The 18021-nt window shown below is 34.9% G+C and overlaps 1 long non-coding RNA gene across 5 annotated transcripts in view; it reads right to left on the bottom strand.

Annotated features, from left to right (window-relative positions):
* Positions 1 to 18021, bottom strand: part of LOC104005839 (uncharacterized) — a 294233-nt gene that overhangs the window by 99391 nt on the left and 176821 nt on the right. The window lies entirely within an intron of this gene.

The raw sequence follows: 18021 nt of genomic DNA, 5'->3' as shown, positions 1-18021 counted from the left end.
AGCTACTTGGGAAGCTGAGGCAGGAGAATCACTTGAACCTGGGAGGTGGAGGTTGCAATGAGCCAAGATCATGCCACTGCACTCCAGCCTGGGCAATAGAGTGAGACTCTGTCTCAAATAAATAAAAAAATAAATAAAAATAAATAACCTCTCTCCTTCATAGAAAGTGGCTACTCTATATGCCTATGCTTCCAAATCTATTAAATTGTGTGTATGAACAAACATGTACCCCACACATTTGCATGCACACACACATACCAATTTAACAGTGAAACCTATTTACATAAGTAATAAACAACAGTTTTGAAGTAAGTTGTTATATATATATACACATTCATTTCTATTAAATCTTCCTGACATTTAGGAATATTAATAAGCTTTCTCAATGTCACTAAATTAAAAAGTAGCAAGCAAATTTGAGCTGAAATATTTTTACCTCCAAAGCCAGTGGCTCATGCTTTGCTATCTCTTTCTTTAGTCTATACAAATATAAACAATTGAGGATTTCATATCCTAAAAGTACATTCCCTCATTCTAAACAACCATTCCAACACATAAAACTGGGCCTAAATAGGGGTGGGCCAGAAGAGTTGTTTTTATTTTTTAGTTCTAAATCATGTTGAAATAAACTTTTCTATAGTTAAAGTGTCCTTGGAGACTACAGATAATTTTACAAGAAAAGAAATTGAAGTTAGAAGGTATAAGGGAAAGCTGATTAAATGTACAGAGACCTGCCTTCTGCTTCTCTCCACACATATTCATTTCAAAGAAAGCGTTACCAACTAATACCAACTATAGATAGATTTCCTTTTCTCTGTTTATGTAATAAAGTGGAAGCAAGACTTCACATAAAAGCTTGAGTTGAAAGTTTATAATTTAATTTTAAATCAAATATTAATTACAATCTCAATACTCATCAAGTATATAATAAATTCAATTTAATTAAATTATTTCATCTGTGGATAGCGCCAACATTTACTATTTTCATATCTAAGATTTTTCTCCTCATTAAAGGAATTCTAAAACTAAAAATATTTGAGATTTTAACAAATCAATTTTTTAGACTGAAAAAGAAAGATATTGGGCTACCCAGTCCTATTTATACTTTTAAATAACAGCAGTAGTTAGAAAAAGGTCAATTACCTATATCTATTTTCATAAGCGCCAAAAACAAACATGAATGCATACTAATGGATATTGTGCAAGCTTTTAATAAGCAATTAATTTGAAAATGCATTGTAAAACTGGAATGAGAAAGAGAGAAAAATGGAGAGAGAGAAAAAATTCAACCTAATCATTTTTTCATAGGAATTTATAGTTAGGAAGTAATAAGAGAAATTTATAACAGCATTTATAATATTATTTATTGCAATGTCATATATAATAGCAAAAAAAGAAAATAAAATGAGACACATCATAAATAATCCAAAATAACAAATAGCTTAATAAAGAAGGATGTTAAACCAAATTGTGTAGTTAATATAAACTATTTTTCAGAAATAATGAAATACAGGCAGAAGTTAAGGAGTTTTCAAAAAGCATGAACAAAAAGCAGAATTAGTAAGTACATTTAAGCACAGAATTTTAAAATAAAATAAAAAATACATAAAACTTTGGCAAATATAATTAGAACAACATGAGAAAATTAAATGAAGTAAAGAATTAAACACGATAAAATCATGAGGGACATGAAAGGTACTTTTATAAAGTATAAAAGAATATAACACTGCTGGTAATTTTAAAAACTTAGATTCTACTTAAATTTTTCTATAGCATAGAAGAACAAAAACTGACTTAATCCATTACCAAATATTAAAAACATAACAGAAAAAAGTCATTTGTGACTCTCTGATTAAAACAGATTTCAAAAATAGCAAAGGAAACATATTAACTGAATTATGTAATGTATTAAAAGATCCATCAACCTGACCATGTAAGACCTAGTATCAGAATTCACAGATAGTTTTTAAATTAGAAAAATACAAAAGGACTTTTTTTTTTTTTTTTTTTGACGGAGTCGCTCTGTCGCCCAGGCTGGAGCGCAGTGGCGCGATCTCGGCTCACTGCAACCTCCGCCTTCCGGGTTCACGCCATTCTCCTGCCTCAGCCTCCCGAGTAGCTGGGACTACAGGCGCCCGCTACCACGCCCAGCTAATTTTTTTGTATTTCTAGTAGAGACGGGGTTTCACCGTGTTAGCCAGATGGTCTCGATCTTCTGACCTCGTGATCCGCCCGCCTCGGCCTCACCAAGTGCTGGGATTACAGGCGTGAGCCACCACTCCCGGCTTATTACTACTTTTTTAAGTTACCGTCACTTTATTTTATTTTATATATTTTTTCTTATTTATTTATTTATTTATTTATTTATTTATTTATTTATTTGAGATGGAGTCTTGCTCTGTCTCCCAGGCTGGAGTGCAGTGGCGTGATCTCTGCTCACTGCAAGCTCTGCCTCCTAGGTTCACGCTATTTTCCTGCTTCAGCCTCCCGAGTAGCTGGGACTACAGGTGCCCGCCACTACACCCGGCTAATTTTTCTGTACTTTTAGTAGAGACGGGGTTTCACCGTGTTAACCAGGATGGTCTCGATCTCCTGACCTCCTGATCCGCCTGCCTCGGCCTCCCAAAGTGCTGGGATTACAGGCATGAGCCACCGCGCCCAGCAGGCATTTTTTTATATATTTGTTTGAGACAGGGTCTCACTCTGTTGCCCAGGCTGGATTGTAATGCCGCAATCACAGCTTACTGCAGCCTCAATCACTGGAGCTCAACTGATCCTCCCACCTCAGCCTCCTGCATAGCTGGGACTACAGGTGCATACAGCCATGCCTGGCTAACACAATAAAAATTATTAGGTCTAAATTTTAGATTGATTCTAGCTAAAAAAAAAAAAAAAAAAAAAAAAAAAACCTTGACCACTAAGGGGATGTATTAATGCACATAACCAGGTATACAAATGAGAGCAACTTCTGAATAATTTGATTCACTGCTGAGTGAATTCACCAAGGACTCAAGTTGTTTCTGACTCTCTGTTCTGCCTCCTCACTGTTGACTTTATATTTCCCTAGTCTTTGTGGTAATCGTGTACTTGGAAAGCTCAATGTATTATAAAAGACTGACAAAGTGAGTTGTGCAGGTAAAAGAAAGCTAGTATGTATGTTCGGTTGTGCAACATATGGTACACTTATTGATTGTTGGACACTCTCTTAGCCTATGCAAGAACGTTTACCACCCCTGGACTCCACTAAGGAAATGATAATAATACCCTCCCCATTTCTGTGACCACTAAAATACTTTTACATATTTGAGAAATGATGGCAGTAACACCACCATTGAGACACACTGATAATGCCACTTTGAATAGCAAAATTAACAAATTAGATTTAAAGGAAACATTTAGTACATCATATACAACATGTAGAAAATACATATATTTTCTTTGCAAATACACATATTTTCTTTGCAAATACACATGATACATTCCAAAAACTATCTATGCAAAGTAATAGCTCTAAGCTGTGGTAGCAATATTCTTTAGATGTTTTAGAAAATGTGGGGCATCATTTCATTTTCTTGTATGATTATATCTAAGCATGTCTATAATTATACTTCTTGAGGATTTTACTTTATTTTAAAAGTTTTTTTAAGTTTTTAAAATTTTAAAAGAAGCTTTTAAAAATAACTCAATATTTTTTAAAACATTTTTAACTTACTAACTTTTTAAAACTTATTAACTTTTAAAAACGTTATTTTAAAAAATACAATATATTTTAAAAACTTTAAAAAATAAAGTTCAGGGGTACATGTGGGTGTTTGTTATAGAGGTAAATTGTGTGTCATGGGCATTTGGTGTATAGATTACTTAATCATCCAGGCAATAAACATATCACCCAATAGGTACTTTTCCAACCCTCTTCCTCCTCCTATTCTGCACTCTCTGATAGGCCCCAGTGGATGTTGTTTCCTTCTTTGTATACATGCGTTCTTAATGTATAGCTCCAATTTATAAGTGAGAACATGTGATATTTGGTTTTCTCTTCCTGTGTTAGTTTGCTTAGAATAAAGGCCTCCAGCTCCATACGTCTTGCTGCAAAAGACATTAACTTGTTCTTTGTTCTTGTTCTTGTGCTGTGTAGTATTCCACGGTACATATGTACCACATTTTCTTTATCTGATCTACTGTTGATAGGTACCAAGTTGATTCCAATTCTTTACTCTTGTGAATATAGTGATGAATATGTGGGTGCATATGTCTTCTTGGTAGAACTATTTGCATCCTTTTGGGTATATATCCAGTAATAGGTTTGCAGGGTCAAATGGCAATTCTGTTTTAAGTTCTTTGAGAAATTGCCACACTGCTTTCCATAATGGCTGAATAAATTTACATTTCCATCAGTAGTGCATAAACATTTCCTTTTCTCTGCAACCTTGCCAGCATCTATTACTTTTTGACTTTTTAGTAATAGCCATTCTGAATGGTGTGAGATGGTATCTCATTATGGTTTTGATTGCATTTCTCTAATAATTAGTGATGTTGAAATTTTTTTTCATATGCTTGCTGGCCATGTATATGTCTTTTTTTGAAAAGTGTCAGTTCATGTCCTTTACCCACATTTTAATGGGGATGTTTTTTGCTTGTTAATTTGTTGGTTATTTACAGATTATGTATACTAGACTTTGTTGGATGCATAGTTTACAAATATTTTCTCCCATTCTGTAGGTTTTCTGTATACTCTGTTGATAGTTTCTTTTGTTCTGTATAAGTCTCTAAATCTATTAGGTCCCATTTGTCAATTTTTATTTTTGTTGCAATTGCTTTTGGCATCTTTGTTATAAAATCTTTTGCCAGTGCCTATGTCCAGAATTGTACTTCCTGGCTCATGTTACAGGTTTTTTTATACAACCATTTAAGACTTTAATTCATCTTGAATTGATTTATGTATATTTCAATTTTCTGCATATGACTAGCCAGTTACCCCAGCACCATTGAATAGGGAGCCCTTTCCCCAGTGTTAGTTTTGGTCAACTTTGTGGAAGATCAGATGATTGTAGGTGTGCAGCATTATTTCTGGGCTCTCTATTCTGCTCCATTTGTCTATTTGTCTGTTTTTGTACCAGTATCATACTGTTTTGGTTTCTCTAGCCTTGTAGAATTGTTTGAAGTCAGGTAATGTGATGTCTCTAGTTTTGTTATTTCGTTTATAATTGCTTTGGCTATTTGTGCTCTTTTTTCATTCCATATGAATTTTAAAATAGTTTTTTTTCTAATTCCTTGAAAAATGTCATTAGTAGTTTGATAGGAATAGCACTGAATCTGTAAATTGCCTTAGGCAGTATGATCATTTTAAAAATATTGATTCTTCATGAGCAGGGATTTTTTTTTTTCATTTGTTTGTGTAATCTGTGATTTCTTTGAGTAGTGTTTGGTAATTGTAGAGATCTTTCATTTCCCTTGTTAGCTGTATTCCTAGGTATTTTATTGTTTTTGTGGCTATTGCGAATGGGAGTGCATTTTTGATTTGGCTCCCAGCTTGGACATTGTTGGTGTATAGAAATGCTACTGCTTTTTACGCAATGGAACTTTGCTGCTGAAGTTGTTTATTAGATAATGTCAATGGAAAGAGGCAAACTCTGTAAAAATATTTGAAGAGATTTATTCTGAGGCAAATATGAGTGACCATGGTCCATGACACAGCCCTCAGGAGTTCCTGAGAACATGTTCCCAAGGTGGCACATGGTTTGGAATACACTGCTTTGGTCCAGAAAAGCTGGACATTTAAGGAATACATTGCTTTGGTCCAGAAGAGCTGGACAACTCAAAGCTGGGTGTGGGGTGGGGGGAGAGGTGCTTCCAGGCTATAGGTTAATTTAAACATTTTCTGTTTGACAATTGGTTGAGTTTGTCTAAGGACCTGGGATTAATAGAAAGGAAATGTTAAGGTTAACATAAAATATTGTGGAAACCAAGGTTCCTTTGAAGTCTTATAGTGGCTCCCCTTAGAGATAATAGATGACAAATGTTTCCTATTTAGATCTTTAAAAGGTGCTAGGCTTTTTGTTAATCTCTTTAGGATTGAGAGGGCCAGGAAGAAAAAGATCTAGCTATGTTAACAGAGATTCTTTACTGATGCAAATTTTCCCCCATGAAGGACAGCTTTGCAGAGCCATTTCAAGATAGGGCAACAAAACTTGTCTTGGGGTAAAATATTTAGTTTTTCTTTCTTGTCTTGTAATGTTATGCCAGAGTCAGGTTGGAAAGTAAGTCACAATATATAGGGTTAAATAATATTCATCAGATAAGAATTTATGGTTTATAGGGCATGACTCCCCAGACCCCTTAGATAGGAATTTAAAACAGAAGAGACTGGGGTGATAGAAATATTCTATATCGTGATTATGGTAATGGTTACATTGGCGTATATATTTGTCAAAACATACCAAATTTTATACCTAATTTTATGTAAATTACCCAAATAATTTTGATTAAAAATTTGTATTTAAAGTTAAATCTAAGCCTTATATTATTAACACTAGTTTAAAACAGTTCAAAGTTAATAAATTTACAAATTAACAAATAAAACAAAAGCAGCAGAATAAACTCAAAGAAGCAAACATAAGAACATAATGCAAAGAAATAAAAAAAAACATAGAGTTCAGAAATGATAAAACTGGCTCTTTGAGAAGACCAATAGGTAGACAAACCATTGGAAAATTAATTTAAGCAAAACCAGAAAAGACAAAAGGAACTAAATTATAGATGCCACAAAGATTAATCAGTTAAGAAAATTTTAAGAACAAGTTTGTACCAACACATCTGAGAAGTCAGATGAAGTTAATAAATCTTCAGAAAAATACAACTTATCAATTCTTTCTTGAAAAGAAATTAAAATTCCAAGTAATCATAACTAATAAAAAATCATAATCAGCTAAATATCTTCCTACAATGAAGATGCATGCCCAAATATATTACAAGTGAGTTCTATCAACATTCAATAAACAGTTTACTCCACAATATACCAGAGAGGTTTTTTGTTTGTTTGTTTGTTTTGTTTTGAAACAGAGTCTCATTCTGTCGCCCAGGCTGGAATGCAGTGGCACAATCTCAGCTCACTATAACCTCCACCACCTAGGTTCAAGCGATTCTCCTGCCTCAGCCTCCCAAGTAGCTAGGATTATAGGTGTGCACCACCACATCCAGCTAATTTTTGTATTTTTAGTACAGACAGGATTTTGCCATGTTGACCAAACTGGTCTCCAACTCCTGACCTCAGGTGATCCACTCACCTCGGCCTCCCAAAGGGCTGGAATTACAGTTACAGGCATGAGCCACCACACCTGGCCACCAGACAGGTTTTAATCAGAGAACTAGAACAATTAGGAACAACAGGGAATAAAGGATTTATTACAGAAATTAGACAAGGCCAGCTAAGTAATTTGGAGGACTCAGTATAAAATGAAAATGCAGGGCTTATTGCATGAAAAGCAAGAACAAAGTTTTCTCCTTTTTTTCCCCAGTATCTTTTTTTTTTATTTTTCATGATGTTTTTATTTGCTATTTAAGGTCACACTGCCTTGGGCATGGGAATACTTGTGAGTGAGTGCAGACCTCAAGAGTCACAGAGCAATCCCATGCCTTGATGCCTGGGGTGCATGTATCTAACTCAAAGTCTCTCCATCTTTATCTACAGGGGGCTGCTGAGTCTAGAGGACAGCAGTAGTTGCTGGGCAGTGGCTAGGAAGTGGACAGCTAGAAGTACTTCCAGGAATGCAGGACAACATGTGAGCCAAGGCCCCAAGTACCTGTCTTATGCTGCATTGTCCCATCAGATTTTGCTTACATGACAAAAATTTAAAGATAAAACTATTAAAGGTTTTAAAATATCAACCACAGGGCATAGGCATCATTCTAAGTCTGCGGCCCAATGTGATGATGTACTGGCTGCAAGCCCAAGGAGCAGACCCTGGAGTCAGGCCTTACATAATTGTGGAAGAATATTTTTAAAAGCCTATGAAAAGCTGTAGCATCCTCAAGATACCTCTGCATCTTGAGGTGAGCCTCAAGTCACTAAATTAGCATAGATAGCAATTAGGAAATAACGTACACATGAAGTAGAGGAGAGTAAGGATCAACTGGAATTCACTTGGACAAACTGAGAGACACAAGAATACTCTGAAATCTCTATCTCTCAGCTCCTCCAATCTCCTGCAGAGGAAACAAGTGTCCTTAGCAACAAGTATCTAGCTCAGGAGTCAGAGAATCTGAAGAAGGATGACCTACAAAACCTAGACAAGCTGAGGGCCCAATAAGCACAGCAAAGGAGGAGATATATATATATGTTTCCAATACAATAGCCACTCAAAAAAAAAAAAAAAAAGAAAAAAGAAAAAAAAGGAAAAGACACTCAGACCAAGAAGCAGAAGAGAAGCAAATTTCTTTAACCTAGACTACATGTAACTCTTAAGTGGAACATCAAAAGCTTCTAAGTTATTTGTAACATTCCATTTCTTATTCTGGGAGATTAGTACAAAAATACTTATTTCATTATTGTTTTGTATTGTATAGCCTTATGATTTTATATCTCTGTGTGTATAATATATCTCATAGTAAAAAAAAATGAAAGAAAAGAAAAGAAAAAAAGAATTAGAGACCTAGAGAAATTATTCATAAGGCCTAACATCTAGCTAAATAAAGTTTTGGAAAATATATAAAATAGAAAGTTAAGGACATTACCAAAGAAATAACAGAATAAACTATCCAAGAACTTCATAAGTACTCAGCTTGGAAGTTCACACCACACATCAAGGCATACCATTATGATTCAGAATACCACAAAAAATGAGAAAAGCTGAAGAGTTTCAGAGAATAATGGGTCACAAAGATTCAGTCTGGCATCATATTTCTCACCAGCCTGATGAGTCTAAAAGCTACTGAAGCTACAAGGGGAAAATAAATATAAAATCATAAAATATATTCAGACACATAAGAACCCAGGAAAATGTCCTCCCATATACCTTCTTAAACATATTTACTGAACAATATGTTCCAAAGAGGCAAGGAAATATTAATTAGCTAATCAGTCAGTTCATCAGATGAAGACATGGGATCGAGGAAATAATGGATCCCATCAGGGAATAAGATAAGGCAAGGAACCAAAATGACAGCTGGGCAGCAGACTAGAAGCCACCAGTTTGGACTAAAGTTGGAACAAGGATGCAAGAAGAAATAAATTTGTATATAAAAAAAAGACCTGATAAATGGATAAACTGAAAAAATAAAGACCCTAATAAATGGATAATCTGAATAAACATTTTAGAATATCTCATATATATGATATTCTCTCTCAATATATCATATATAGATATGCTATATCTGTATGACATATGACATACAGATATGATATATCTGAATGATATGATATATATAGATATATATAGATATCTAAATATATATAGATCCATAGAAATATCTATATCTCTCTCTATATATAGAAAGAGACATATGAATGATACGCTCCAAGGAAGCAAGGGAATATTAATTAGCTAATCAATCAATTCATCAAATGAAGACATGGGATCTAGGAAACAATGGATCCCATTAGGGAAAAAGATGAGGCAAGGTACCAAAATGACAGCTGGGCAGCAGACATTTTCCTGGGCTCTGATGTGTCTGAATATGTTTCATGATTTCATTATATTTTATGTATGAATATATATATATAGAGAGAGAGATACACATAAATCTGTAGATCTATATATATAAAAGAATAAATATATAAAGAATACCTATATATTGATATAGAAAGGAATGTAGAAAAAAGAAATATTTTTATAGTAAACTACTTAGATTTAAAGACCGCCTATATTTGCAGTTATCCTGTGAAAACTGACTTTTCTAATATTGGAGGAAATGGTAAAAAAAAAAGACATCCTGATATTGCTAAAGAAATAAATCCTCAGCCATGATAGCAGTGAGTTAATAAATATTTTTAACATAGAAACCAAAAATTGATAAGAAAAACCAGTAAAAGCACATCATTTAACAATTTGTGCACTTAACAATATATATTATATTTAAATACATTAAATAGGTATTATATTAAATACATTAATATTTAATACATTTAACAATATGTATTATATTTAAAAGCCAAGGGGGAACAAAAAAAATTAAAGTCATTGCCTATGGGTTTTTGGGAGAAGAAAGCTTAAGGCTACAATTTTTTATTCAATTAATTAAGATATTTAGCATCGTCAAAATTAAGATTTTTAACATTATGAAAATAAAATGCCATTTTATTTAAAAAAACACACAAATCTATGTTTAAAAGAGACCAGCAACTTCAAGTTTAAAATATACAACTTAACACATTGAAATGTTCTCATTCTACGTAGAATAACAACTAAGAAAGTCCTCAAAAAATTGCTAAATATGTAACTAATCTCAAAAACCAAAAGAACATTTCCTTGAATAAGAAATACACATATCTTTAAGAAGGAAGCGCCCAGAAAGCCACAACCAAAGAAGGGTCAGACACCACTTTGTTAAAAGGCAAATACTGGCCTGGCGCGGTGCCTCACGCCTGTAATCCCAGCACTCTGGGAGGCGGAGGAGGGCGGATCACCTGAGGTCGGGAGTTTGAGACCAGCCTGACCAACGTGGAGAAACCCCATACCTACTAAAAATACAAAATTAGCTGGGCTTGGTGGTGCATGCCTGTAATCCCAGCTACTCGTTAGGCTGAGGCAGGAGAATCGCTTGAACTCGGGAAGCAGAGGTTGCAGTGAGCCTAGATAGCGCCATTGCACTCCAGCCTGGGCAACAAAAGCGAAACTCCGTCTCAAAAAAAAAAAAAAAAAAAAAAAAAAAGGGAAATGCTGAATTGTAACATGGAAGACAGAAACAGACTGTCTCAAGTGCCCAGGATGTGAAGTAATTTGACCTTCACATATATGCCACTGTTCCCAAAGTGTTACAAGGATTATTTTCTGGACTGCAAATATATATTTCTGTGTAAACAATCTTTCATTGTTTCTTACAACAAATCTAGACACCTTAGCTTAGTATACAATGCTCACCATAACCTGGGAGCTGCCTTCCTCTCCAGACATAGTTTTTGCCATGATTCCTCTCATACCCTACATTCTGGCCATGTGAGGTGGCTTACATTTCTCTAACTGTGTCAGATGGTTTATCTGTGGCCATCCTACTTCGTCTATGTGGAATGCTAGCACCTCAGGTTGTTCTTCAATGCACCCACCCTCTCCCTGCTAGGCTGTCTCTTACATTAAAACACAAAGTGTCATGTCTATAAAGAATTTTCTGACTCCATAGATAGAGCCAACATCCTTTGCTTTTTATCCTTTATTTTTCCCTATACTAATATCTAACAGAAGACCAGGTGACTCTATATTAATTTTTTTTTTTTTTGTAGCCAAGTCTTACTTCTGATTACTGGTCTGGAAACTCCTTGAGGGTAGATACTACGTCTTGATCTCTTCTACATCTCTAGTACCTCAAGCAGTACTTGGCATATAACAGACACTTAGTAAGTGTTTTAGTAATTCAGTGCATGTTGAATGAATGAATGAAAAATAAATGTTGCTTTAAAATGTCTTCTGCAGCTTGAGAAGTCGGCAACCTGTCAGTATGATAATATAGGCTGAGACAATCATTGCTTCTGACAACAGAATAAATGTCATTGCTTATAAGCACAACAGAATAAATGTCATTGCTCTGCGTCTCAACAGGATAATCACTGAAAGAGTGAACTTTAGGAAAGTGATTGTGGTTGCTATTACAGAATAACCAGATTAACACAGGCAACTGCTAATGTCTAAGTGTTTCCTCTCTACATTAAGCCAACCTAAGTAATAAATGGAAAATATTTTACAGGGAAAAAAACAAGACAAAATTTCAGACTAGGAATCCATACTCAATACTTTCTGTATTATATGTATTCTTTTTCATTGATAAAAATGCAAAATTCCCTGTAATACTGGTGAAATAAGTGTAGTTTTCTTAAATAAGATAACAATCTATGCATTCTTGAATAGTGATAAATATTATTGTCATATTTTATAATATAAATTAAATAAAGCATTCCCTTTATTGTGGTAGCTGAAGTAAGTCTGTAGCTATTTTAAAACATCAAGCAAGGTTTTCTTAGGGCTTCTTTTTCAAATTGAACAATATCCACAAAGGAACTACAACAGGCCCTTTTCTCCAGTCTTACATCATCAGAAGCATTTCTTAGCCACAGGCCATCTGGAGGATTTGGAAACAGCAGCAAGGGAATAGAGGTTAATGAGAACTCAGAGTACTTCCAGCTGACATGTCAAAATTGGTATAACAAAAATAAACTAACAAAACTATTTTCTTGTTACCTACTTTCTTTTTATGCATTTTCCCTAGCTATATGTAAATTTACTTTCCTGATAAACTCTCCTGCCTCTCTTCTTCAATTAAAACCTTATCATCCCCATAAATCTACCTTACCTTTAATACATTCTTTATTCTCCATTACTCTCACTTTGATTCAAAACTTCCAAAGAATGAAAAAAACTAGACTATATGTCAATAATCTACCATTCCAAGTTTTGGAATCACAAAGTAGTGCCACTTAGATAATTACCCAAGGAGACAGATGTTTCAGACTTAATTCAATATTCTTCATAATGTTGGTAGAAGAGCTGAGGCAGGTCTGGCTTGTCTGTCATAATAGAAAAGAGTCTTGGAAGATGTCTGGGGTCCAGGGTCTAAAACCCCTCGTGGCCTTTGGAACACCAAGTTCTGTGCCAAAGAGTGGAAGGCTGCCCTGCTGCACCACAAATCTAAGGCCAGGACATAAAACCCCTCGTGGCTTGAATGGAACCCAGGGCTCAGGGCATAAAACCCCTTGTGGCATCTGGAATGTGCACAGACCTGTTGGTTGCTCTCCCAGGCTCGTAAACATGTTCTCTATTATCTCAAGCAACAGAGCATATTCTATATGCGTCAAAGAAAATGCTAAACCATCACAGCTACGCTTGATGCACCACTACCTTTCTACCCTCCATGTCCTCACGCCCTCACCTGTTTACCCTCACATCCTCACCACCTGCTTCTTTGTTTGATCACCAATAAATAGTGTAGGCTCCCAGAGTTTGGGGACTTCACAGACTCCAATCTAGTGTTGGCCCCCTGGACCCACTTAACTTGTCTTTTCTCATTCCTTTGACTCCGCCAGACTTTGTAGCCCACACAGCCTGGTGTTGGGTCTGATCACCCCAACACATAAAGACACCCATTTGACAGGGCTTATTAATTCCTACATTTACAATAAAGTGTCACTGAAAAGCCATGAGGTTATAAATTTATTCTTGAGATCCAGAAGATATGACTTTAATATCACTTAGATTTTTTCCAATGAACTATTATCTTCCATCATTTTCTTCTTTTTCTTTTGAGATGAGTCTCACTTTGTTGCCCAGGCTGGAGTGCAGTGGCATGATAGCTCATTGAAACCTCGGCCACCTGGGTTCAAGTGATTCTCCTGTCTCAGTCTTGTGAATAGCTGGGATTACAGGCTCACACCACCAGGCCCGGCTAATTTTTGTATTTTTTTGTAGAGACGGGGTTTCGCTATGTTGGCCAGGCTGGTCTTGAACTTTTGACCTCAGGTGATCCACCCCCCTGGACCTCCCAAAGTGCTAGGATTACAGGCGTGAGCTATCACACCTGGCTTCTTCCATCACTTTCACTGATGATCGTCATGATGCAGAGTCATCAAAAAAGTATAAATTATTATTATTATTATACAACTTACTAATGCAAACAAATATGTAATATATCTTATAAGTGTAATTATTAAATCTGTGGTAGAAAGAATAAGTTATTAAACCTATAAACACAAATAGTCAACATACCCAGTAATTTTGATGTTACTAATTTTGGAAGTTGGAGCTTATGTGTCTTGATAATTAGGTTTTGTTTTATAGTAGCAGATTCAAAAATTGTATTTCTTAACTTCAATACCCAGCTCTGTCATTTATATTTATGTGACTTTCAGCCATCAGCTGATATACTTAAACCTCAGTCTCCTCATCTGTAAAATGCATATTACACTTGTATTATATCATAAGATTTCTGTGAAGATAAAATGAAACCTGGTTTAGGAAACTAGCACATTATCTGTCATGCAGTGAGTGTTTAATAAATGGTAGCTACTATTATTTGCAAAGAGCCATAGAGAGATGTTATACAACTATAACATTCTTACTAAACACAGAAACTGTAAACAAGCATGGTTCCTACAAGAATGTCAGCTCAGGGTTATACAGGGTTAGATATACGTCTATGCTGTTTTTATTTGCCTGGCTTATGGATGAAAATGAATAGGGATGGCCTTAGATAAAACATTGAGGTCTCATACCCCCAGTTCTTTCTACAAATCTTGTTTTATGGCTTACCAAAACAGTTTTAATTTCTAACCCATTATTTTTCTTCTCAGTGGCCTTAAAACAACACATACACCTATGTTTTCTGAAGTCTATTTCTAAAAAAAAAAAACAAAAAACTATAGAAGGCAATGTGCCTGGTACTTAAGTTTATCTATATCTTCATGTTACTTTCTTGTTCAGTTTCTTGCATTTTGACTCTACGTCTTTCATCTCCATTCTTTATATTTGCTTCAGGAAGTTTTAAATTATAAACTCAACCTACATACTCTTACAAAACTTGACCAACTGACTACATAGGAAGCTGTTTTCCAATATTAAGAAAAATAATACCAGGACATGTGACTGTTTTTCTTCCAATGCCATCCTTTCCTTTTTAATTTTTTACAGTTTATGTATTAACTATAAAATTTCACTCTTTAGCAAATGAAATCTGCTTAAGGATTTCCTAGGAATCTTAAACCCCTTCTGGTCTTTGCTTGAATTAGCACTATTTAAATGATTGTCGTATAATAAAATGTATGCTCAATAAGCAATTATTCAGACAACCATTTCTTTGAGTTTTCCTTACTGCAGCTCATGTAAGAAAATTCAAAATGTAGAGACTTTTGGGGAAATAGGACTGCCATATTTACAAATGCATAAAGCCAGTTTTATAGAAAAATCCCATGCAGATAGGGAGTCTTAGGGACTGAAGTTGGTTGGTTGTCCAAACTGGTCAGAAAGAAGAGTCACTGGATAAATATTTGCCCTTTCAATTAGGCAGCTGAATTCTAAGATGAGAAACAGAAAAGAGACTATGCCAACATTGTCTGAAGCTGGATAGAAAGAAGAAAGAATATAAAAGTAAGGAATGAGGACAAGTGAATGATATACAAGTTGGCTTGGTTAAAAGCATAGTTTCAGGAAAACATTGCATTGCATTATATACACAAAATAATTACCATGACATTGATTTAACATGATAACCCAATTTTGTAATCCAATTCAGCAAACATTTATTGAAAGCCTATTATTGTATTACATACAATAATAAATAATACATCAAGGATTATACTATGTGCTGAGGATACAACTATGACATGATCCTTATCTTTACTATGGCTATCATCTAATGGAATGGCTCAGCTCAAATTTGATTTAATTTTTGAAAATTACACTTTCTAAATTAATGATATGGCATATGAGTTAAGCTAGACAAGTCAAAGAAGATTTCAAGACTTCAATTATCATGATCTCAGATAATTTGGTAATATTATGAGAAAGGGTAAAATAAATACGCATGCATTCAAAACTTTAACATAATAAAATAAAAACAGAAATAACATAAAAGGATAGTCATGTGTTAAAGAGTGATATTTTAGTCAACAACAAACTACATATATGACACCATAAAATGTCATATATGATACCATAATATAATACTATATTTTTCTGTACCATTTCTGTGTTTAGATATGATTAGATACACAAATACCTACCGTTGTGTTACAGTTGTCTACAGTATCCATTATAGTAACATGCTGTATAGGTTTGTAAACTAGGAGTAATAAGCTATACTATATAGCCTAGGTGTGTTGCAGGCTACAACATCTAAGTTTGTGTATGTAGACTCTACGGTGCCTGCATACCAAAATAATTTACCCATGCCTTTCTCAGAATGTACGCCTAACTGTAAACATTGAATGCCTGTACATCTTAGTCTGAAATACAGACAGCAAATGACACTCTAAGCATATAAGCACTTAAAGATATCACAATGGGAAATGGTGACCAGTGTGATAAATATAACTAAACTTTTAAAATATCTAACATTTTTTAAACATTACTAAAGGCAATAAACAGAAAAATATTTGTCACAAATATTACAGACAAATGGTTAACGTTAATTTATAAACAAGGTCGAAAAAAATTGCAAAAGTTATCTAATATATAATTAGGAAAAGGAGTATGAAATTTCAAAAGACAATTCACTGGGTAAAAAAATGAAATGACTGCTAAACATTTAAATATTCAATCACCTAATTCAAGAAAGGCTAATTTAAAGAATAATACATTATTTCTCCTGTTGATTTACCAAAGCTTAAAAAAAAAAACTTTAACCATCATCAGACATGGAAAGAAGAGTCAACAGAAAAAAAGAATTAAAGATGATAGAAGAAAAGTAAATACTGACAATTACCTTTTTAGGAAAACAAAAAGGGGTTTGAGTGCTTTCTTTTCCACAAACATTGGGAAAGATGAAAAGATCTTCATGTAGAGATAGTGATCGATTAAAATGAGAAGGTGAAATGAGAAAGCCTGGGCCAAGTGTCTTGATTTTGGCTGAATGAAAGGCAAGATTAACAGCTAGAAGAAAGAAGGATAGGCCGGGAGCGGTGGCTCACCCCTGAAATCCCAGCACTTTGGAAGGCCGAAGCGGGCTGATCACGAGGTCAGGAGATCGTGACCATCCTGGCTAACATGGTGAAACCCCATCTCTACTAAAAATACCAAAAATTAGCCAGGCGTTTTGACGGGCGCCTGTAGTCCCAGCTACTCAGGCGGCTGAGGCAGGAGAATGGCCTGAACCCTGGAGGTAGAGCTTGCAGTGAGCCGAGATAGCGCCACTGCACTCCAGCTTGGGTGATTGGGTGACAGAGCGAGACTCCGTCTCAAAAAAAAAAAACAAAAGAAAGAAAGAAAGAAAGAAAGAAAGAAAGAAAGAAAGAAAGAAAGAAAGAAAGAAAGAAAGAAAGAAAGGATAATGAGAAATCAGAATAGGAAAGACCCAGAGCAGTTAATAAAAAAATAAAAAAAGGCTGCCAAAGAGCAGCAAGAATAAAAGTTATACTAGGACTTTGTAAATTATGGTGAGCCAAGCCTGTTAGAGTATAAGATTTTTTTCGTTTTTCCCCACTCCCATCACCAACCTCCCACCACTCCCACCAGGGGTTACTCTCTCAGCCTCCCACCAGCAGCCATTATGTCCATGTACTCATAGATGCAATGCTTAAGTGATTAGAATCCAATAGTGTACCAGGGAAGGGCATCAATAAAATAATTTATCCTGTAGTCCATGGTTGGAAGAGCCTACTGAAATGAAGAAAATGTGAATATTTGAAGAATAGATGTTTGAACCCTTGAAGGTTCTAGGAGAAATGAGAATGAAATAATTTCTAAAAGGAATAGTATAAATTGCAAATTACAGAGCTAGAAATTCTGAAGGCAAGGTGATTCATGTTACCTTCAGTTTTAGAGATGAACTTACTAAAACTTGAACCGATCTCTATTGCGTATATTTCCATCAGATCTGTGAGAGTTTGAAGTTCAAATATGCTGATATTTTTAATGGGCAAGTATATAAAACTCCAAAGGTCTATGCTTTGACCTATAGAACTACAGTGGGATGTTAAGGAACTGGTCAAGTTCAAAACTTTGCCTAGTTACAAGGCCAACCAATATCCCATTTCTTCTGGGGTCTTTCAGTGTGTTAGTATTCCCACAGTTGTTACGGACAGTTCCAAGTACAAACACTTCCCTGCCCTGCTTCCCCCTGCTTTCACTTTCCCAACCCGGATTACACACAGACTATCATTGAAATGAC

The sequence above is a fragment of the Pan troglodytes genome, chromosome 2 (assembly GCF_028858775.2).
Source record: "Pan troglodytes isolate AG18354 chromosome 2, NHGRI_mPanTro3-v2.0_pri, whole genome shotgun sequence".
Lineage (NCBI taxonomy): Eukaryota > Metazoa > Chordata > Mammalia > Primates > Hominidae > Pan > Pan troglodytes.
This window is presented reverse-complemented; position numbering and strand designations above follow the sequence as displayed.